Source organism: Loxodonta africana, chromosome 5 (assembly GCF_030014295.1).
Source record: "Loxodonta africana isolate mLoxAfr1 chromosome 5, mLoxAfr1.hap2, whole genome shotgun sequence".
Lineage (NCBI taxonomy): Eukaryota > Metazoa > Chordata > Mammalia > Proboscidea > Elephantidae > Loxodonta > Loxodonta africana.
The window spans coordinates 87471998-87494990 of record NC_087346.1 but is presented as its reverse complement, the minus strand read 5'-3'; the positions used below and the strand labels follow the sequence as shown (position 1 = coordinate 87494990).

The following is a 22993-nucleotide window of genomic DNA, read 5'->3' as shown; positions in this document are numbered from 1 at the left end:
TAGAAAGAAAACAGCAAAAGAAGCCCACAGCCACCAGAAGAAAGGAAATAATAAAGATCAGAGCAGAAATAATTGATACAGAGAATAGAAAGAACAAAGAATCAACAAAACCAAAAACTGGTTCTTTGAAAGGATCAGCAAAATCAACAAACCATTGGCCAAGCTGACAAAAGAAAAATGAGAGGAAGCAAACAGCCCAACTAAGAAATGAAATGGGGGACACTAAAACAGACCCAACTGAAATAAAAGGGAATATAAAAGTACCATGAAAAACTGTAATCCACTGAATTTGAACTCTTATGCACTGCTGGTGGCAATGTAAAATGATACAACCATTTTGGAAAACTATACGGAGCTTTCTTAAAGAGCTAGAAATACAAATACCATACCATCGAACAACCCCACTATCCTACAGAAATAAGTCCTGTCACATGAATAGACATATGCACGCCCATGTTCATTGCAGCATCACCATGTATGTACCCATTAACAGATGAATGGATGAACAAACTAGGGTACATACACACAATGGAATGTTATGCAGCAACAAAGAACAATAATAAATCTGCAAAAGATCTCACAACATGTACGAATCAGGAAGACATTATGCTGAAAGAAATAAGACAATCACAAGAACACAAATACTATTTGAGGTAACTATTTTACAAACACGTGGAAAGGTTTACATAGAAAAAGAAACAATCTCTGATGGTTAAGGTGTAGGGAAGGAAAGGGAGGTGAAAAACACTAACTAGAAAATAGATAAGTGGTAACTTTGGTGAAGGGTACGACAGTACCCAATACCAGGGGAGTCTGCACAACTTGACCAAGTCAAAGTCATGGAAGCTTTATAGACACAACCAAACTCCCTGGAGGACTGAATTACTGGGTTGAGGGCTGGGTACCATAGTCTCAGGTGACATCTAGCTCAATTGGCATAAGACAGTTTATAAAGAAAATGGTCTATATCCTACTTTGTTGATTGCAATTGGGGTCTTAAAAGCTTGTGAGCAACCATCTAAGATGCAATAGATCCCAGCCCACTGGGGCAAGGGAGAGTGAAGAACACCAAAGATGCAAGGAAAACAGCCCAACAGAAAAAAGAGCCACATAAACCAGAGACTTCATCAGCCTGACACCAGAAGAACTAGATGGTGCCCAGCTACCACCCACAACCACCCTGACTGGGAACATAGCAGGGAGGCCCTGAAGGAGCAGGAAAAATGTATAGAACAGAATTCGAATTCATGTAAATAGACAACTTAAGGGTCTTACTGAGACTGGAGGAACCCTTGAAGCCATGGCCCCCAGACACTCTGTTAATCCAGAACTAAAACCATTCCCAAAGCCCACACTTAGGACAAAGGTTAGACTGGACTAAAAAAAAAATAAAATAATACTGGTGAACAGTGCACTTCTTAGTTCAAGCAGATACAAGAGACCAAATGGATGGCTCCTGTCCGGAGGCAGGATGAGAAAGCAGGAAGGGACAAAAGCTGGTTGGATGGACACGGGACATCTGGGGTGGAATGGGGGAGTGTGTCATGAAATTATAGAGATTGCAACTATTGTAACATAACAATACATGTATTAATTTCTGTATGAGAAATTAACTTGAACTCTAAACATCCACCTAAAGCACAAAAAAAAAAAAAAAAAGGAAAAAGAAAGATGCATTGTGTTGGGCAAATTTGCTGCAAAAGACCTCTTTTAAGTGTTGAAAAGCAAAGATGTCACCTTGAAGACTAAGGTGCACCTGACTCAAGACATGATCTTTTCAATCACCTCATATGCATGTAAAAGCTTGACAATGAATAAGGAAGAGCAAAGAAGAATTGATGCCTTTGAATTGTGGTGTCGGCAAAGAATATTGAACATACCGTGAACTGCCAAAAGAAGGACAAGATCTGCTTGGAAGAAATACAACCAGAAGACTCCTTAGAAGCAAGGATAATAAGACTATGTCTCACATACTTTGGACATGTTATCAGGATGGATCAACCCCTGGAGAAAGACGTCATGCTTGGTAAAGTCGAGGGTCAATGAAAAAGAGGAAGAGCTTCAATGAGATGAATTGACACAATGGGTGCAACAATGGGCTCTAGAATAACAAGGATTGTGAAGGTAGCACAGGACAGGGCATTGTCTTGTTCTGTTATACATAGAGTTGCTAAGAGTTGGAACCAACTGGACGGACGGCATCTAACAACAGCAACAATATAATTTTGAATTTCTATTCATGGAGTATTTTATCTTAATAGGTGCTGTGGCGATTTGATGGCAAGAAACCAGATAATTTAGGACCCAATACCCGACTCTATCAGTGGATCTCTCAGAATGACCTCCTTGGTAAGATCAGAGAACAAATACAGAGAATACGAGTAACAGTCAGAGGGATCATAGTTCAAGAGAAAACTAAGTTTTCAGCATTCATTATACAAAGACTCAAAAATGAAGCATAAGTTTTTTATATTTATTTTTTTGTTCTGATGGAAAAAAAATGAAATATAATAACTGGCATTTTATTGTATACAGTCATAATCCTTCAGTCCAGAAGCATGGTATCTGTTACTTCAGGAGTAATCACCTCTTGTTTGGAATTTTTTAATAACCTTCTGGATCATCGCTCTGTCCCCTAATACTCCCACCTCATACCTATGCTCTCCACAGCTACAGAGAGAGTTCAAATGGAGACAAACATTAACAGCCCCTCCCTTAGAACCAATGACTCTCCATTTCCTGTAGGAAAATATCCAAAATTTTCACGATGAAATGATAAAACATTTCATGATAAAGGATTGTCTTCCCTTCTTCTGAGGCCAGTACCACCATCATCACACTTCCTCCTGCCTTGGACACCCTACATATCAGACTCAGTCTTTTTCTCACTGTTTCTCTAAGAGAATATGCTCTGATGTGTCCCTCTTTTCTTTTCACATGTTGTTACTTATATCTAAAATATTGTCCTTCAATTTATCCACCTGGCAATCTTCTACTCATTTTTCAAGTCTCCAGGCACACATCATTTCTCCCCTGAATCCCTCACTTATTGCTCCAGTAGACCTGCTTGCTTGCTGCTCAGAGATCTAAAAACAATTTAAATATAATTTTATGGGCAAGATAATCTGTTTCCTAGAAATCACTGTCTTATTGAGTTCCTTGTATTCCCCATTTTATTTTTAAGAATTATAATGAATAATTTTGCTAAATTTCACCCTTTCCTAGGTCAGCCAAAGACCAAAGCTTTTATAACTCGTGGTGGAACCAATGGCATCTATGAGGTGATCTACCATGGGATCCCTATGGTGGGCATTCTCTTGTTTGCTGATCAACCTGATAACGTTGCTCACATGAAGGCCAAGGGGACAGCAGTGAGCCTGGACATGAACACAATGACGAGTATGGATTTGCTCAGTGCTTTGAAGACAGTCATCACTGACACATCATGAGTGGTTATAATAAGTTTTCTATGTTTGTTTGTTTTTTGATGATGTTGGGGGAATGATATGTCAGAGTTTGAGGATAATGGAGAGATTTGAAACAACCAATAAGGAAAATGAGAGGAATCACTCTAGTTGGAAATGGAAGAATTATGAGATGAGAAGAAATTTGAAGTAGGGACCATGACCGTTAGTAAAAATTACGAAGAGAAACCAGATAACTGGGAGCTCCTAAAAATCAAACACCTATGCTCACATAAGGACTTCACCAAAAGAGTAAAAAGAACACCTACAGATTGGGAAAGAATTTTCAGCTATGACATCTCCGACCAGAGCCTGATCTCTAAAATCTCTATGATTCTGTTAAAACTCAACCACAAAAAGACAAACAACCCAATCAAAAAGTGGGCCAAGAATATGAACACGCACTTCACTAAAGAAGATATTCAGTCAGCTAACAGATACATGAGAAAATGCTCTCGATCACTAGCCATTAGAGAAATGCAAATTAAAACTATGGTAAGAATCCATCTCACTCCAACAAGGCTGGCATTAATCCAAAAAACACAAAATAATAAATGTTGGAGAGGCTGCGGAGAGATTGGAACTCTTATACACTGCTGGTGGGAATGTAAAATGGTACAACCACCTTGGAAATCTATCTGGCGTTTTCTTATAAAGTTATAAATAAAACTACCATACAATCCAGAAATCCCACTCCTTGGAATATACCCTAGAGAAATAAGAGCCTTTACATGAACGGATATATGCACACCCATGTTTATTGCAGGGTAGAGAAGGTTAGAAACTGACAAAACCGTCACGAAAGGAGAGACTGGAGGAAGGGAGCGGGCTGACTCATTACGGGGAGAGTGAATGGTAGTGTGTAGAAAGGTGTATATAAGCTTATATGTGACAAACTGACTTGATTTGTAAACATTCACCTAAAGCACAAAAAAAAATTAGTAAAAAAAAACTAAATAAGTAAAATGTAAACTTAAAAAAAAAAAAAAGAAGACGACTAGGTTGGGATCGTAACGCCCTTACCAGGTCACATCCTTGATCCACTGTAAAGGGTGTTTCTCTGGGTGTGGCTTGGAGCACCTTTTATCTCTAAGCTAACAGAAAGTGGGGGCCTCATTCCACAAAGAAAGAGGTGCCAAGAGCAGAGCGAGTCTTTTAGACTTGGGGTCTCTGTGCCTAGGAAGCTCCTCAATCAGGGGAAGATTTATGACAAGGAAACCTTCCTCCAGTGCCGACAGACAGAGAAAGCCATTCCCTGGAGGTGACGTCCTGAATTTGAACTTGTAACATCCTAGACTGTAAGAGGATAAATTTCTCTTTGTTAAAGCCATCCACTTGTGGTATTTCTGTTATAGCAGCACTAGATGACTAAGACAGAAACCAAAACCATTGCCACCATGAAGGTATGCAAATCCTTAGTTCCTCTGTTTATGATTATTTTTGTCTTATTTGGAAGAATTGTAAAACGAAAAATTGATTGACTTGAAAGACACATATTGGAATTGTTGTTATCAGGTTTTGTAGAGTCAGTTCCAACTCATAGCTATCCTTTGCACAACGGAAGGAAACACTGCTGGATCCTGCTCCATCCTCACAATCATTGCTATGTTGGAGCCCAATGTTGCAGTCGCTGAGTCAGTCCATCTCATTGAGGTTATTGCTATTTTTCACAGACCCTCTTTTTTACCAAGCATGATGACCTTTTCCAGGGACTGACCCCTCCTGACAACCTGTCCAAAGAATATGAGATGAAATCTCGCCATACACACTGCTAAGGAGCATACTGGCTGTACTTCTTCCAAGACAGATTTGTTTGTTCTTCTGGCAGTCCACGGTATATTCAATATTCTTTGCCAATACCATAAATCAAAGGCATCAATTCTTTATTCGGTCTTCCTTACTCATTGCATAGTTTTTGCATGCATATGAGGCAATTGAAAATACCATGGCTTGGGTGAGGCACAACTTAGTCTTCAAGTTGATGTCTTTGTTTTTCAACACTTTAAAGAGACCTTTTACAACAAATTCACACAGTGCAATACATTACTTGGTTTATTATTATTTTTTTTTAATCTTTATTGTGATTTAAGTGAAAGTTTACAAATCAAGTTGGACTCTCATACAAAAATTTATAAATGCTTTGGTATATGCTCTTCCCCTAAAGAGACAGCACACTCCTTCCCTCCACTCTCTCTTTTCATGTCCATTTGGCCAGCTTCTGACCCCCTCTACTCTCTCATCTCCCTTTCAGACAGGAGATGCCAACATAGTTTCTCGTGTCTACTTGATCCAAGAAGCTCGTTCTTTACCAGTATCACTGTCTATCCCATAGTCCAGTCCAATCCTTGTCTGAAAAGTTGGCTTTAGGAATGGCTCCTGTCTTGGGCTAACAGAAGGTCTGGAGACCATGATAAATGGGGTCCTTCTAGTCTCTGTCAGACCATTAAGTCTGGTCTTTTTACGACAATTTGGGGTCTGCATCCCACTGTTTCCCTGCTCCCTCAGGGGTTCTCTGTTGTGTTCCCTGTCAGGACACCATCGGTTATAGCCGGGCACCATCTAGTTCTTCTGGTCTCAGGCTAATGTAGTCTCTGCTTTATGTGGCCCTTTCTGCCCCTTGGGCTCATAATTACCTTGTATCTTTGATGTTCTTCATTCTCCTTTGCTCCAGGTAGGTTGAGACCAATTGATGCATCTTAGATGGCTGCTCGCTAGCTTCTAAGAACCCAGACACCACTCTCCAAAGCGGGATGCAGAATGTTCTCCTACTAGATTTTATTATGCCAATTTACTTAGATATCACCTGAAAGCATGGTCCTCAAACCACCACCCCTGCTATGCTGGCCTTCAAAATGTTCAGTGTATTCAGGAACCTTCTTTGCTTTTGGTTTAATCCAGTTGTGCTGACCTCTCCTGTATTGTGTGCTGTCTTTCCCTTCACCTAAAATAGTTCTTATCTACTATCTAATTAGTGAAAACCTCTTTCTCTCCTTCCCTCCCTTCTCCCCTCTAGTAACCATCAAAGAATATTCTCTTCTCTTTTTAAACTATTTGTTGAGTTCTTACAATGGTGGTATTATACAGTACTTTTCCTTTTGCAACCGACTAATTTCACTCGGTGTAATGCCTTCCAGATCCCTCCATGTTACGAAATGTTTCACAGATTCATCATTCTTCTTTATCAGTGCATAATATTTCATTGCATTAATTTACCGTAATTTATCCATTCCTGTTTTGATGGACACCTTGGTTGCCTCTATATTTTTGCTATTGTAAACAGTGCTGCAATAAACATGGGTGTGCATGTATCTGTTGGTGTAAAGGCTCTTATATCTCTAGGTTATATTCCAAGGACTAGAAATGATGGATTGTATGGTAGATCTATTTCTGGCTTTTTAAGGAAGCACCAAATCAATTTCCAAAATTGTTCTATCATTTTATATTCCCACCTAACAGCAGTGTATAAATGTTCCAGTCTGTGCACAACTTCTCCAACATTTGCTATTTTGTGTTTTTTGGATTAATTCCAGCCTTGTTGGAGGGAGATGGAATCTCATTGCAGTTTTTTTTTTTTTTAAATAATTTTTATTGTGCTTTAAGTGAAAGTTTACAAATCAAGTCAGTCTGTCACATATAAGCTTATATACACCTTACTACACACTCCCATTCACTCTCCCCCTAATGAGTCAGCCCACTCCCTTCCTTCAGTCTTTCCTTTCATGACCGTTTTGTCAGTTTCTAACCCTCTCTACCCTCCCATCTCCCCTCCAGACAGGAGATGTCAATACAGTCTCAAGCGTCCACCTGATACAAGTAGCTCGCTCTTCATCAGGATCTCTCTCCAGCCCATTGTCCAGTCCCTTCCATGTCTGAGGAGTTGTCTTCGAGAATGGTTCCTGTCCTGGGCCAACTGAAGGTTTGGGGACTATGACCACTGGGATTCTTCTAGTCTTCGTCAGACCATTAAGTCTGGTCTTCTTATGAGAATTTGGGTTCTGCGTCCCACTATTCTCCTGCTCCCTCAGGAGTTCTCTGTTGTGTTCCCTGTCAGGGCAGTCATCGGTTGTGGCCGGTCAGCATCTAGTTCTTCTGGTCTCAGGATGATGTAAGTCTCTGGTTCATGTGGCCCTTTCTGTGTCTTGGGCTTATAGTTATCTTGCGACCTTAGTGTTTTTCATTCTCCTTTGATCCAGATGGGTTCAGACCAATTGATGCATCTTAGATGGCCACTTGTTAGCATTTAAGACCCCAGAAGCCACACCTCAAAGTGGGATGCAGAATGTTTTCATAATAGGGTTTATTTTGCCAATTGACTTAGAAGTCCCCTTAAGCCATAGTCCCCAAACCCCCGCCCTTGCTCCGCTGACCTTCAAAGCATTCAGTTTATCCTGGAAACTTCTTTGTTTTTGGTCCAGTCCAGTTGAGCTGCCCTTCCGTGTATTGAGTATTGTCCTTCCCTTCACCTAAAGTAGTTCTCATCTACTAACTAATCAGTAAATAAACTTCTCCCGCCCTCCCTCCCTCCCTCCTCTCGTAACCACAAAAGAATGTGTTCTTCTCAGTTTATACTATTTCTCAAGAACTTATACTAGTGGTCTTATGGAATATTTGTCCTTTTGCATCTGACTAATTTCACTCAGCATAATGCCTTCCAGGTTCCTCCATGTTATGAAATGTTTAAGATTCGTCACTGTTCTTTATCAATGCGTAGTATTCCATTGTGTGAATGTACCATGATTTATTTAACCATTCATCTATTGATGGACACCTTCATTGCTTCCAGTGTTTTGCTATTGTAAACAGTGCTGCAATAAACATGGGTGTGCAAATTTCTGTTCATTGTAAAGGCTCTTATTTCTCTAGGGTATATTCTAAGGAGTTGGATTTCTGGGTTGTATGGTATTTCTATTTCTAACTTTTTAAGAAAATGCCAGATAGATTTCCAAAGTGCTTGTACCATTTTACATTCCCACCAGCAGTGTATAAGAGTTCCAATCTCTCTGCAGCCTCTCCGACATTTATTATTTTGTGTTTTTTTGGATTAATGCCAGCCTTTCTGCAGTGAGATGGAATCTCATCGTAGTTTTATTTGCATTTCTGTAATGGCTAATGATCGAGAGCATTTTCTCATGTGTCTGTTAGCCACCTGAATATCTTCTTTAGTGAAGTACGTGTTCATATCCTTGGCCCACTTTTTGATTGGGGTGTTTGTCTTTTTGTGGTTGAGTTTTAACAGAAGCATATAGATTTTAAGATCAGGTGCTGGTCCGAGATGTCGCAGTTAAAAATTTTTTTCCAACCTGTAGATGGTCTTTTTAGTCTTTTGGTGAAGTCTTTAGATGAACATAGGTATTTGATTTTTAGGAGCTCCCAGTTATCTGGTTTCTGTTCGTCTTTTTCAGTAAAGTTTTGTATTCTGTTTATGCCTTGTATTAGGGCTCCTAACGTTGTCCCTATTTTTTCTTCCATGATCTTTATCGTTTTAGTCTTTAGATTTAGGTCTTTGATCCACTTGGAGTTAGTTTTTGTGCATGGTGTGGGGTATGGGTCCTGTTTAATTTTTTTGCAAATGGATATCCAGTTATGCCAGCACCATTTGTTAAAAAGACTATCTTTTCTCCAATTAACTGACACTGGGCCTTTGTCAAATATCAGCTGCTCATATGTGGATGGATTTATGTCTGGGTTCTCAATTCTGTCCCATTGGTCTATGTGCCTGTTGTTGTACCAGTACCAGGCTGTTTTGGCTACTGTGGCTGTATAATATGTTCTGAAATCAGGTACAGTGAGGCCTTCCACTTTCTTCTTCTTTTTCAGTAACGTTTTACTTACCCAGGGTTTCTTTCCCTTCCATATGAAATTGGTGATTTGTTTCTCCATCACTTTAAAAAATGTCATTGGAATCTGGGTCAAAAGTGCATTATATGTATAAATGGCTTTTGGTAGAATAGACATTTTTACTATGTGAAGTCTTCTTATCCATGAGCAAGGTCTGTTTTTCCACTTATGTAGGTCCCTTTTAGTTTCTTGCACTAGTACTTCGTAGTTTTCTTTGTATAAGTGTTTTACATCTTTGGTAGGATTTATGCCTAAGCATTTTATCTTCTTGGGGGCTACTGTGAATGGTATTGATTTGGTGATTTCCTCTTCAATGTTCTTTTTGTTGATGTAGAGGAATCCAAGTGAATTTTATATGTTTATCTTGTAACCTGAGACTCTGCTGAACTCGTCTATTAGTTTCTGTAGTTTTCTGGAGGACTCCTTAGGGTTTTCTGTGTATAAGATCATGTCATCTGCAAATAGAGATAATATTACTTCTTCCCTGCCAATCCGGATGCCCTTTATTTCTTTTTCTAGCCTAATTGCTCTGGCTAGGACCTCTAGCACAATGTTGAATAAGAGCGGTGATAAAGGGCACGCTTGTCAGGTTCCCATTCTCAAGGGAAATGCCTTCAGGCTCTCTCCATTTAGAATGATGTTGGCTGTTGGCTTTGTATAGATGCCCTTTATTATGTTGAGGAATTTTCCTTCACTTCCTATTTTGCCGAGAGTTTTTATCATGAATGAGTGTTGGACTATGTCAAATGCCTTTTCTGCATCAATTGATAAGATCATGTGGTTTTTGTCTTTTGTTTTATTTATATGGTGGATTACGTTAATGGTTTTTCTGATATTAAACCAACCTTCCATACCTGGTATAAATTGCACTTGGTCGTGGTGGATTATTTTTTTTATGTGTTGTTGAATTCTATTGGCTGGAATTTTGTTGAGGATTTTTGCATCTATGTTCATGAGGGATAGTGAAGTCACCGGGCCAGGGCTTTTTTTTGTTGGGAGTTTTTTGATTACCTTATCAATCTCTTTTTTTGTTATGGGTCTATTCAGTTGTTCTACTTCTGATTGCATTAGTTTAGGTAGATAGTGTTTTTCTAGGAATTCATCCATTTCTTCTAGGTTTGCAAATATGTTAGAGTACAATTTTTCATAATAATCTGATATGATTCTTTTAATTTCAGTTGGGTCTGTTGTGATGTGGCCCATCTCATTTCTCATTCGGGTTATTTGTTTCCTTTCTTGTATTTCTTTAGTCAGTCTGGCCAATGGTTTACCAATTTTGTTAATTTTTTCAAGAAACAACTTTTGACTTTGTTAATTTTTTGAATTGTTTTTCTTTTTTCTGTTTCATTTAGTTCAGCTCTAATTTTTATTATTTGTTTTCTTCTGGTGCCTGATGAATTCTTTTGTTGCTCACTTTCTATTTGTTCAAGTTGTAGGGACAGTTCTGTGGTTTTGGCTCTTTCTTCTTTATGTATGTGTGCATTTATCAATATAAATTGACCTCTGAACACTGCTTTTGCTGTGTCCCAGAGGTTTTGATAGGAAGTGTTTTCATTCTTGTTACATTCTATGAATTTCTTTATTTCCTTCTTAATGTCTTCTATAACCCAGTGTTTTTTCAGCAGGGTGTTGTTCATTTTCCTAGTGTTTGATTTCTTTTCCCTAGTTTTTCCGTTATTGATTTCCACTTTTATGGCCTTGTGGTCTGAGAAGATGCTTTGTAATATTTCGATGTTTTGGATTCTGCAAAGGTTTGTTTTATGACCTAATATGTGATCTATTCTAGAGAATGTTCCATATCCACTATAAAAAAAAGTATAATTGGCTGCCGTTGGGTGGAGTGTTTTGTAAAAGCCTATGAGGTTAAGTTGGTTGATTGTAGCAATTAGATCTTCCATGTCTCTATTGAGCTTCTTACTGGAAGTCCTATCCTTCTCCGAAAGCGATGTGTTGAAGTCTTCTACTATAATTGTGGAGGTGTCTATCTCACTTTTCAGTTCTGTCAAAGTTTGTTTTATGTATCTTGCACCCCTGTCATTGGGTGCATAAATATTTAATATGGTTATATCTCCCTGGTCATTTGTCCCTTTAATCATTATGTAGTGTCCTTCTTTATCCTTTGTGGTGGATTCAACTTTGAAGTCCATTTTGTCAGAAATTAATATTGCTACTCCTGCTCTTTTTTTGATTGTTGTTTGCTGGATATATTTTTTTCCAACCTTTGAGATTTAGTTTGTTTGTGTCTCTAAGTCTAAGGTGTGTCTCTTGTAGGCAGCATATAGACAGATCATGTTTCTTTATCCAGTCTGAGGCTCTCTGTCTCTTTATTGGTGCATTTAGTCCATTTACATTCAGTGTAATTATAGATAAGAATGTGTTTAGTGCTATCATTTTGATGTCTTTTTATGTGTGTTGTTGACAATTTCATTTTTCCTCTTACTTTTTTGTGCTGAGATGTTTTTCTTTGTAAATTGTGTGTTCCTCATTTTCATAGTAGTTGAATTTATGTTTGCTGAGTTGTTGTGTTTTTCTTGGTTTTTATTTTGAGTTATGGAATTGTTAGACCTCTTTGTGGTTACCTTAATATTTGCCCCTATTTTTCTAAGTAAAAACTTAACTTGAATTGTCCTATATTGCCTTGTTTTCCTCTCCATATGGCATTTCTATGCCTCCTGTATTTAGTCCCACTTTTGGATTATTGTGATCTTTTACATAATTACTTTAATGATTCCCTGTTTTGAGCAATTTTTTCTTTTTAAAATTAATCTTATTTTGTTTTTGTGATTTCCTTATTTGAATTCATATCAGGATATTCTCTTCTGTGACCTTGTGTTGTGTTGTTATCTGATGTTATTAATTTTCTGACCAAAGAATTTCCTTTAGTATTTCTTGTAGCTTTGGTTTCGTTTCTGCAAATTCTCTAAGCTTGTCTTTATCTCTAAATGTTTTAATTTCACCTTCATATTTGAGAGAGTTTTGCTGGAGAAATGATCCTTGGCTGACAGTTTTTCTCCTTCAGTGCTCTATATATGTCATCCCATTGCCTTCTTGACTGCAGGGTTTCTGCTGAATAGTCTGAACTTATTCTTATTGATTCTCCTTTGTAGGAGACCTTTCTTTTTTCCCTGGCTGCTTTAAAATTTTTCTCTTTATCTTTGGTTTTGGCAAGTTTGATGATAATATGTCTTGGTGATTTTCTTTTTGGATCGATCTTATACGGGGTTCGATGAGCATCTTGGATAGATATCCTTTTGTTTTTCATGATGTCAGGGAAGTTTTCGGCCAACAGATCTTCAACAGTTCTCTCTGTGTTTTCTGTTATGTCTCCTTGTTCTGGAACTCCAATCACATGCAAGTTATTCTTGATAGAGTCCCACATGATTCGTAGGTTTTCTTCATTTTTTTTTTAATTCTTTTATGTGATTTTTCTTCAGCTATATTGGTGTCAATTGTTTTATCCTCCACCTCCCCCACTCTGCATTCCAGTTGCTTGATTCTGCTCCTCTGACTTCGTATTGAGTTGTCTAATTCTATAATTTTACTGTTAATCTTTTGGATTTCTGAGTGCTGTCTCTCTATGGATTCTTGCAGCTTATTAATTTTTCCACCATGTTCTTGAATAATCTTTTTGATTTCTTCAACTGCTTTATCAGTGTGTTCCTTGGCTTTTTCTGTAGATTGTCTTATTTCATTTTTGAGGTCATCCCTGATGTCTTGAAGCATTCTGTAAATTAGTTTTTAATGTTCTGCATCTGGCAATTCCAGGATTGTATCTTCATTTGGCAAAGATTTTGATTCATTGATTTCGGAAGGTGTAGAAGCAATCATGGTCTACTTCTTTATGTGGTTTGATATCAACCGTTGTCTCCAAGCCATCTATAAGATATTGTAATGATTTATTTTATATTTGCTCACTGAGTCTTATCTTGTTTTGTTTTCTTTCATTATACGTAGATGGGCTACTAGATTAGACTGGATTGTTGTAGGCTTTGAATCACTTATGTCCTCTTACCAGCTGGTTTGGGCCATTACCAGAAATATAAGCCTAAGAGTCCATTAACTATTCTTGAGTAGAATCTGATTTTGGGTCACCAAGTGTGTGGGGTAGACTGTCACCTATTCGCTTAGAGGAGTATTGGTGATAGCTGTGTGGACCAGATTCTAGTAGCAGCAGGGGGTCACATTCTGGGGGGGGGGGCAGGATGCTGACAGGCTTCCCCCAAGTGCTGGTGAGGTAGGTGTGTCTCTATTCCTAAAGCACTTTGGTGGGTGGGCTCTGCAGCTGTACCTTAGGCACCCAATGCATGTACCTCTACAGATTGTAGATGTCACTACCCTCTGACCCCTACAGCAGAAGGTTAGGTGGCTTGGGTGGAGCTTCTGCCCTCAGTTCCCCCTTGTGGGCCACTGAGGGCTCTGTTTAATAGGTAGAGATATCAGACCTGGGAAACTTGTCTTTCCAGTAATCTGCTAAAACAATTACAGTCAGATCCCTATCAGAATTGCCTTTGCATAGTAGTAGCCACCTTGTTCCCTGTAGGGATGAAAGCCCAAGACTGTGGATCACAAATGCTTGGCTGGAGCTGGTTCTGTACTTTTAGTCCAATTTCGGGAAGTCAGGGAAGGATTCTGATCCCTGGGTTTTTTGTAGCTGCTTCTCTCAGGCCAGGAGAATGGGTTAGGAAAAGACAAAACAAACAAACAAAGAAAAAAAAACCACAGAGCACTTCACTCTCTGTCCCAGGAAACTCCAATGTTAATGAAGCCGCCTGGGAAGGGGAGGGGAGGGATCAGATAGATAGGAGAGAGTAGCACCCAGGAATATAGACAAAGTTACTTATCTTGCTTGGGATGACTGTTTTATCTGAGATTCCCGAGGGGCATGTCGACTGTGTGCACTGGCTGGGTAGAGATCGACCCCTCGGGTCAGGTCCGCATCCTGTGCTTGTGCTGTCTCAGAAGCCGTGGTCAGTTCCTCTGCTCCCAGTCCAAGGCCCAGAGCCAAGGTTCCCTGGTTGGGACACCGCACTCCCAGCTCCAAAACCAGTCGCTGCCTCCCAGTGACTTCTCCTCCTGTCAGCCGTGTCACTGCACGGCCTGCGTGGACTGACCGGGCTTCCCCCGAGCTCTCTTCAGGGGGCTAGGGCGGCGCCCCGTGTTTGCATCTTTTCAGGATACAATGCTCAGTTCCCCTGCACCCAGTCCAAAGTCTGGTGCCAAGATTTTCTGACCGGGACACTGGTTCCAGGCTCCGAAAACAGTCGCTGCTTCCCCGTGTTTGTTCGTTCTTGCGTTAGCCCCGTCAGTGTGCAGCCTGCTTGCGCTGGCTGAGTCTCTACGGAGGTTACCCCAGGGGGCTAGGGGTTAGAGCTGTGTCCCCTGCCTACCCGCCTCAGCAAGCTGCAATCAGCTCCACCACTCAGCACCAGGGAACTGCGGGGGCTTAAGGCTGTGGGGTGGGTCGTGGGTTCCAGAAGCAGTTGCTGGTTCAGAGCACAGCTTTTCACTCCCCTGTCACTCAGATCAACTCTTTAGATCTGTGTTTGATGGTCAGGGTTCGTAGATTGTCATGTATGTGATCGATTCAATTGTTTTTCCGAGTCTTTGTTGAAGAGGGATCCGAGGTAGCGTCTCCCTAGTCAGCCATTTTGGTCCCCTCCCTCACTGCAGTTTTGATGTACATTTCTCTAATGGCTAATGATATTTCCTCATGTATGTGTTAGCTACCCAAATGTCTTCTTTGCTGAATGGTCTGTCATATCCATTGCCCATTTTTTAATTGGGTTGTCTTTTCATAGTTGAGTTTTTGCAGTATCATGTAGATTTTAGAGATCAGATGCTAATTGGAAATTTCATAGCTAAAAACTTTTTCCCATTCTGTGGGTAATCTTTTTACTCTTTTGGTGATGTGTTTGGGTGAGCATAGGTGTTTGATTTTTAGGAATTCCCAGTTATCTGGTTTCTCTTCTGCATTGTTAGTAATGTTTTGTATACTGTTTATGCCATGCTTTAGGGCTCCTAATGTTGTCGCTTTTTTTCTTTCATGATCTTTATTGTTTTCGATTTATATTTAGGTCTTTGATCCATTTTGAGTTAGTTTTTGTGCATGGTGTGAGGTATGGGTCTTGTTTTATTTTTTTGCAGATGGATATCCAGCTATGCCAGCACTATTTGTTAAAAAGACTGTCTTTTTCCCCATTTAACTGTTTTGGGGCCTTTGTCAAAGATCAGCTGCTCGTAGGTAAATGGATTTATGTCTGGATTCTCGGTTTTGTTCCCTTGGTCTATGTATCTGTTGTTGTACCAGTACCAGGCTGTTTTGACTACTGTGGTGGTATTATAGGTACTAAAATCAGGTAGAGTGAGGCTTCCCTCTTTCTTCTTCTTTTTCAGTAATGATTTACTTATCCAGGGCCTCTTTCCCTTCCATATGAAGTTGGTGATTTGTTTGCCCAACTCAGTAAAAAATGTCGTTGGAATTTGGATTGGGATTTATTGTATTTATAGAAGGTTTTTAGTAGAATAGACATTTTTACAATGTTAAGTCTTCCTATCCATGAGCAAGGTATGTTTTTCCACTTACGCAGGTTTCTTTTAGTAGTGTCTTGTAGTTTTCTTTGTATTCGTCTTTTACAACTCTGCTAAGATTTATTCCTAAGTATTTTATCTTTTTGGGGGCTACTGTAAATGATATTGATTTGGTGATTTCCTCTTTGATGTTCTTTTTGTTGGTGTAGAGGAATCCAACTTATTTTTTGTATGTTTATCGTGCATCTTGATACACTGCTCAACTCTTTTCTTAGGTTCAGTAGTTTTCTGGAGGATTCTTTAGGGTTTTCTGTGTATAACATCATGTTATCTGTAAATAAAGATGCTTTTACTCCTTCCTTACCATTCTGGATGCCCTTTATTTCTTTATCTAGCCTAATTGCTCTGGCTTTGACCTCCAGGACAATGTTGTTTAAGAGCGGTGATAAAGGGCATCCTTGTCTGGTTCTCTTTCTCAAGAGGAATGCTTTCTAACTCTCTCCATTTAGGATTTGTGCATCTAAATTCATAATGGATATAGATCTATAATTTTCTTTTTTTCTTTTTTTGTTGTCTTTACCGGGTTTTGCTATCAAGGATATGCTGGCTTTATACGCTGAGTTTGGGAGTATTCTGTTCTTTTTTATGGTCTGAAATACCTTTAGTAGTAGTAGTGTTTATTTTTCTCTGAATGTTTGGTAGAATTCTGCAGGGATGCCATCAGGGCCAGGGCTTTTTTTGTTGAGAGTTTTTTGATTAACTTTTCCATTTCTTCTTTTGTTATGCATCTATTTAGTTGTTCTACCTCTGTTTGTGTTACTTTAGGTAGGTAGTGTGTTTCTAGGAATTCGTCCATTTCTTCTAGGTTTACAATTCATTAGAATACAGTTTTTTTGTAGTAATCTGATCTGATTCTTTTAATTTCAGTTAGGTCTGTTTTAACATCACCCATCTCATTTCTTATTCAGTTTATTAGCTCCCTCTCCTGTTTTTTCTTTTGTCAGTTTGGCAAATGGTTTACCAATTTTGTTAATCTTTTTCAAGGAACCACCTTTTGGTCTTGTTACCTCCTTCAATTTTATTTCTCTTTTCTATTTCATTAAGTTCTTCTCTAATTTTTATGATTTGTTCTCTTTTGGTGCCTGAGGGTTTCTTTTGTTGCTCTTTTTCTATTTGTTCAAGTTGTAGGGATAATTCTTTGCTTTTGGCCCTTTCTTCTTTTTGTATGTGTACATTTATTGATATAAATTCACCTCTGAGCATTGCTTTCACTGTGTCCCAAAGGTTCTGATAGGAAGTATTTTCATTCTCATTGGATTCTATGAATTTCTTTATCCCATCCTTAATGTCTTGTATAATCCAGTCTTTTTTGAGCAGAGTATTGTTCAGTCTCCAAGTGTTTGATTTCTTTTCCCTACTTTTTCTGTTTTTGCTTTATACTTTTATGGCCTTATGGTCAGAGAAGATGCTTTGCAATATTTCAAAGTTTTGGACTCTGCTAAGGCTTGCTTTATGACCTAATATGTGGTCTATTCTACAGAATGCTCCATGTGCACTAGAAAAGAAAGTATACTTTGGCTGCTGTTGGGTGGAGTGTTCTGTACATGTCTACAAGGTCGAGACGTTTGATCGTGGCATTTAGATCTTCCGTGTCTTTATTGAGCTTCTATCTGGATGTCCTGTCCTTTACCGAAAATGATGTGTTGAAGCTTCCTACTATAATTGTGGAGGTGTCTATCTCACTTTTTGATGTTGTTAGAGTTTGTTTTAGGTATCTTGCAACCCTGTCATTGGGTTCATAAATATTTAATATGGTTATATTCTCCTGGTATATTGTCCCTTTAATCATTATATAGTGTCCTTCCTTAGCCTTTGTGGTGGATTTAAACTTAAAGTCTATTTTGTCAGAAATTAATATTGCAACTCCTCCTCTTTTTTGACTGTTGTTTGTTTAATATATTTTTTACATCCTTTGAGTTTTAGTTTGTTTGTGCCTCTAAGTCTAAGGTATGTCTCTTGTAGGCAGCATATAGACGGATCATTTTTTTAATCCATTCTCCCACTCTCTGTCTCTTTATCAGTGCATTTAGTCCATTAACATTCAGCATAATTATGGATAGGTATGAGTTTTATGCTGTCATTTTGATGTCTTCTTTTGGGTGTTGTTGACAGTTTGTTTTTCCCACTTAATTTTTTGTGCTGAGTAGTTTATCTTTGTGTATTGTCTTTTTCTCTTACTCATTTTTTTTTTCTTTCCGCTGAGTCTCTATATTTTTCTTATATTTTATTTTTATGAGTAGGATAGCTCCTCTCCTATGTGGTTACATTAATATTTACCCCATTTTTCTAAGTTTCAACTGAATTGTTATTTCTTTATATGGCCTTGTCTTCATCTCCATATTAGAGATCTATGACTACATTTCGTAGTCCTTCTTTATTATTTTAATGTTGTCTTCTTTCCCATAGTGACATTGTTGTTTCCCTGTTTTGAACACTTTATTTTCTTGATTTAAATTGTAATTTCCCTGTCTGGGTTAATATCTGATTGTACTGTCCAGTGTTTGAATCTTGCATACCTGATTTTATTGATTTTCTAACCAAAGAACTCCCTTTAGTATGTTTTATAGTTTTGATTTCATTATCACGAATTCCCTAATATTCTGTTTATCTGGAAATGTCCTAATTTCACCTTCATATTTGAGAGCCAGTTTTGCTGGATATAAGATTCTTGGCTCTCAATTTTTTCCTTCACTTTTTTGTATAAGTCATCCCATTGTCTTCTTGCCTATACGGTTTCCACCAAGTAGTCCAAGCTTATTTTTACTGAATCTCTTTTGCAGATGACTTTTCGTTTACCCCAGCTAGTCTTAAAATTCTCTCTTTATGCTTGGTTTTGGAAAGTTTGATTATAATATGTCTTGGTGACTTTCTTTTAACATCTACCTCATGTGGAGTTCGACGAGCATCCTGGATAGATATGTTCTCATCTTTCATGATACCAGGGAAGTTTTCTGCCAGCATATCTTCAACAATTCTCTCTGTATTTTCTGTTATCCCTTCCTGTTCTGGTACTCCAATCACTCTTAGGTTATTTCTATTGATAGAGTCCCACATGAATCTTAAGGTTTCTTCATTTTTTTAAATTCTTTTTTCTGGTTTTTCTTCAAATACATTAGCGGCAAGTGTTTTATCTTCAAGTTCAGAAATTCTGCCTTCCACTTGCTTGATTCTGCTCCTGTGACTTTCTATTGACTTGTCTAATTCTGTAATTTTATAGTTAATCTTCTGAATTTCTCACTGCTATCTCTCCATGGATTCTTGTACCTCATTAACTTTTTCATTATGTTCTCGAATAACATTTTTAATTGTTTCAACTGTTCTATCTGTATGTTCCTTGGCTTGTTCTGTGTATTGCGTGATCTCCTTCCCAATGTCTTGAAGAGTTCTGTATATTAAACTTTTGAATTCTGCATCCAGTAATTCCAGGAAGGCACCTTCATCCAGGAGATCCTTTGATCCTCTTTTTTGAGAGCTTGTTGAAGCAATCATGGTCTGTTTCTTTATGTGATTTGATATTGACCATTGTCTCTGAGCCATCCATAAGTTATTGTATTAGTTTATTTTATATTTGCTTTCTGTATCATAGTTTCTTACTTTGTTTTGTTTTGATATGCCCAAATGGGTTGCCTGAGTGAACTAGCTTATTTTCATCTTTAGAGCTGTGACATCCTGTCACCAGATGGCCAGAGCTGTTATCAGGTATGTGAGCTTATGAGTCCATTCACTTTTCTTGTGTGGATTCAGCTCAGGTGTCCAGGTAGCTGGTCATCAAGTGTGTGGTACAGGCTCTGTCCTACAGTCTTAGAGGGGCAAGGGTGTTTGGTGTAGGCACCAGTATCTGGTTGAAGCTGGGGGTCAAGCTCTGAACAAGGCAGGGGGCTGAGAACCATCTCCCCAGCATCTCTGAGGAAAGCACATCCCTGTTCCCTAAAGCATACAGGTGGGTGGCTTTTGCAAGTTACCTCTATTGCTGTTTCTACAGTGTCATGTCATAGAACTTTGGGATTCAGAAACCATATGCGTTTATTCACACTTCTCCCTTGATCATAATGATTTTCAACAGAGAAACAACCAAATACAACTGCTGTGCATCGAAGTGAAATGTTGAGCACTATCCAACATGTAAAATAACAATACTAACAAGAAAAACAAAAATAGTAATAGCAAACATTTACTGAGATTCTACTACATGATAGAAACAGTTCTAAGTATTCTAAGACTCAATCCATTATTCTTCACAATAATCAGATAAAAGAGGCACTGTTCCCACCTATTCCATTTAAACAAAGAGACAACTGAGGCACAGAGAGAGTAAATAACTTGAACAAAACAGGGAGCAAGTGAGTGTCAGAATCAAGATTCAAACCAAGACAACCCACTTTCACTTATTTAACTATTCAAACATTGGCATAAGGTCAATACCAATTCCTGGCCAACACTAACTCCTGATCAGCCCTTCCTGGACACGTGGCTGGACCTCATGATAGGTCTGCCTCCTATTTCTGGATAATGGTGTTATTTTTAATCTTGTACACCTGGTCCTTTAACATTTTTTTACTGGGCGATTAAAACCCTCCACTCTCAAATGATGGTCTTTAGCTTTTCTTTTCTTTTTCATTTTTTGCTTTAAACTTAGCTCTTTCAAATCTCTTTCCCAAAAATACATATCCTCCCCAAACTTCTATATTTCTTTACACATTGAAATCTTATATACTTAGCAAATTCTAGCCCGTAAACTAAAATGCCTAAAATCATCTCAGAGGAAAATAATATATATTTCTTCCAGTATAATGTGGCACACATTTTTACCACCGGCATGAATATTTCACTTATTTATCTTTTCTGATTTATTCTCTAATTTGATGCCTATTTGACTTTTCTTCAGCTATAAAGAAAATAGCTATGAGGTTATCAACCATTCATCATGATCAGCCTGTTAAGCCCCTGGACCAAGCTGTCTTCTGGATGGAGTTTGTCATATGCCACAAAGGAGCCAAGAGTCTTCGTCCAGCTGCCCTCAGCCTCATGTTGTGCCAGTACCACTCTTTAGATGTGACTGGGTTTCAACTGGCTTGTGTGGCAATTGTTACTTTTCTTGTCATAAAATGTTGCTTGTTTGGTTATGAAAAGTTTTTTTAAGACAGAAAAGAAGAAAAAGAAGGAGTAGGCCTCTTTAAGTCCTAAGACTAATAGGGATGATAAGTGAGAGCATTACATTTAATTCAACCATTGCGGTTCAACTCGTGGAAAGATTCTTCCCCACATTTTGCAAAAGCTGAGCCTTTTTGGCATTCCTCAGAAATTTTACCGTTGAGCAATTGTTAAGATGTTAGCTAAAACATTCTTCCCTAAGGAGAAATAATCCTGTGTGTTCTTTGATGAATTCCTCCTCAATGTTCCTCTTGAAATGGACAGTTCCATTCATCAGTTGGATTATATTCAATGTATTATTTTCATTTTGTAAATCCAGAAAAAATTCTACTTTGGCGATGTCCTATATATAATTTCATACCTGGGACACAAACTAAAACTCACTTGAGCCTCAACTTATTGATTTGAAAATATCAGGAAGCCTGATGTTTTCACCTTGAATTTTCAGAAATATTTTCTACATATATACTGTGCATTCATATGAAATACATGTATCCTTCACGAATCATAAAACATTTCTTCATGAAATTTTCTTTGTTTCAGAAGCCCTGAGTGGTTTCAACTGGCTTCCTACCCAAAATTGTGCAATTTTATAATGTCTTTAGTTAGAAAGTCTGAAGATATTTTCCCCACCAGTCTTAAATATATTTGAGTAATTGTTCTCCCTTTATTGAATGACCCTGTGTAGTTGGATAGTAAGGCACAAAATAAGAGGAGAGAGTACTTCAGTTTATTAGGAATCATAGGTGGGGCCAAAATGTTTAGTCCAATGCCTCTGTATTATAATGTTAAAAGATCCTGTAATAAGGTCTTTTATTTTTGGCCTTAATTTGTCAATTCACATACTTTAATAACCAGGACACTTAGGAGAGAAAAACCAGAACTCTATACAAATCTTTTATATAGATTCTTCCCTCAAATGCATTGAAAAAGTAAATTGCAGATAGAATAAAGAGCCACATTTTGTTACATGCAACAATTTTTACAACCTTTGTAGTAGAAAGTATTTGAAATGGCAAAAAAGGTCTCCAAACTTGTCTTTGAATATCGATAATCAGAGCCTTTGGAGGCAGAACAAACAAACCACAGAGAAGAAAAAAAAAATTTTTTTCTTTGTGATTTCTTCTGCCAGATAAGAGAATTTTAAACATTTGGGTGGAAAAAAGGCATATTGAGCATTTTTGATACCTGGAAATTTTTATAAAATTCTTCTATGACAAGCTAGGGTTCCCTGGATGGCACAAACAGTTAAGCACTTGAGCACTAACTAAAAGGTTTGTGGCTTGAACCCATCCAGATGTCCCCCGGAGGAAGGATTTGGCAATATGTTTCTGAAAGACCACAGCCTTGAAAACTCTGTGGAGTACTCTGCATATTTGGGGCCTCAATGAGTTGTATTCTACTCTGCAGCAACTAGTTTGGTTTGGGTTTTGGTTTCTATATAACAAAGATATTTTTTGTAACAATAGTAAATGAAATTAATTATGATAAAATAGTGGACAGAAAATGAAATTGATTATGATAATAATGGCCAATGAATATTTTCTTTTATTAAACTTATCTCTTTTATTAAACTTGAATCATGCCATTACAAAGAAAAAAAATAAGTATCAGATTACAAAAGTGAAAAAAGTAATGGGCTAATGATTTTTCATTACATTAATGCTGGTTTCTTTTTTGTTTTTAAGTGGGAGGATACCTTATCCCTACACATTAGTCTGAGACAATAATGTAGCTCAACGTATACTACCTATGCTAAATTCCTATCTATTTCTGCTTTCAAGAAGTAACTTGTGCACATTTGTTAATGACTCTGCCCACATTGATTGTCTTTGCACTTCTTAGACCACATACCATCTATAGCACCCTATATCTACTCAAGGATGAGTAAAGTGTCCTTTTATCCATCTTAATTTTGACAGTTTTTTTCGCATAAGGCAGCATACATATAG

The 22993-nt window shown here is 38.0% G+C and overlaps 2 pseudogenes; both read left to right on the top strand.

The window, feature by feature from the left end:
* LOC100665991 (UDP-glucuronosyltransferase 2B31-like) overlaps positions 1-22993 on the top strand; it is a 129242-nt pseudogene that overhangs the window by 5759 nt on the left and 100490 nt on the right.
* Positions 585-21660, top strand: LOC100653579 (UDP-glucuronosyltransferase 2B18-like; annotated as a pseudogene).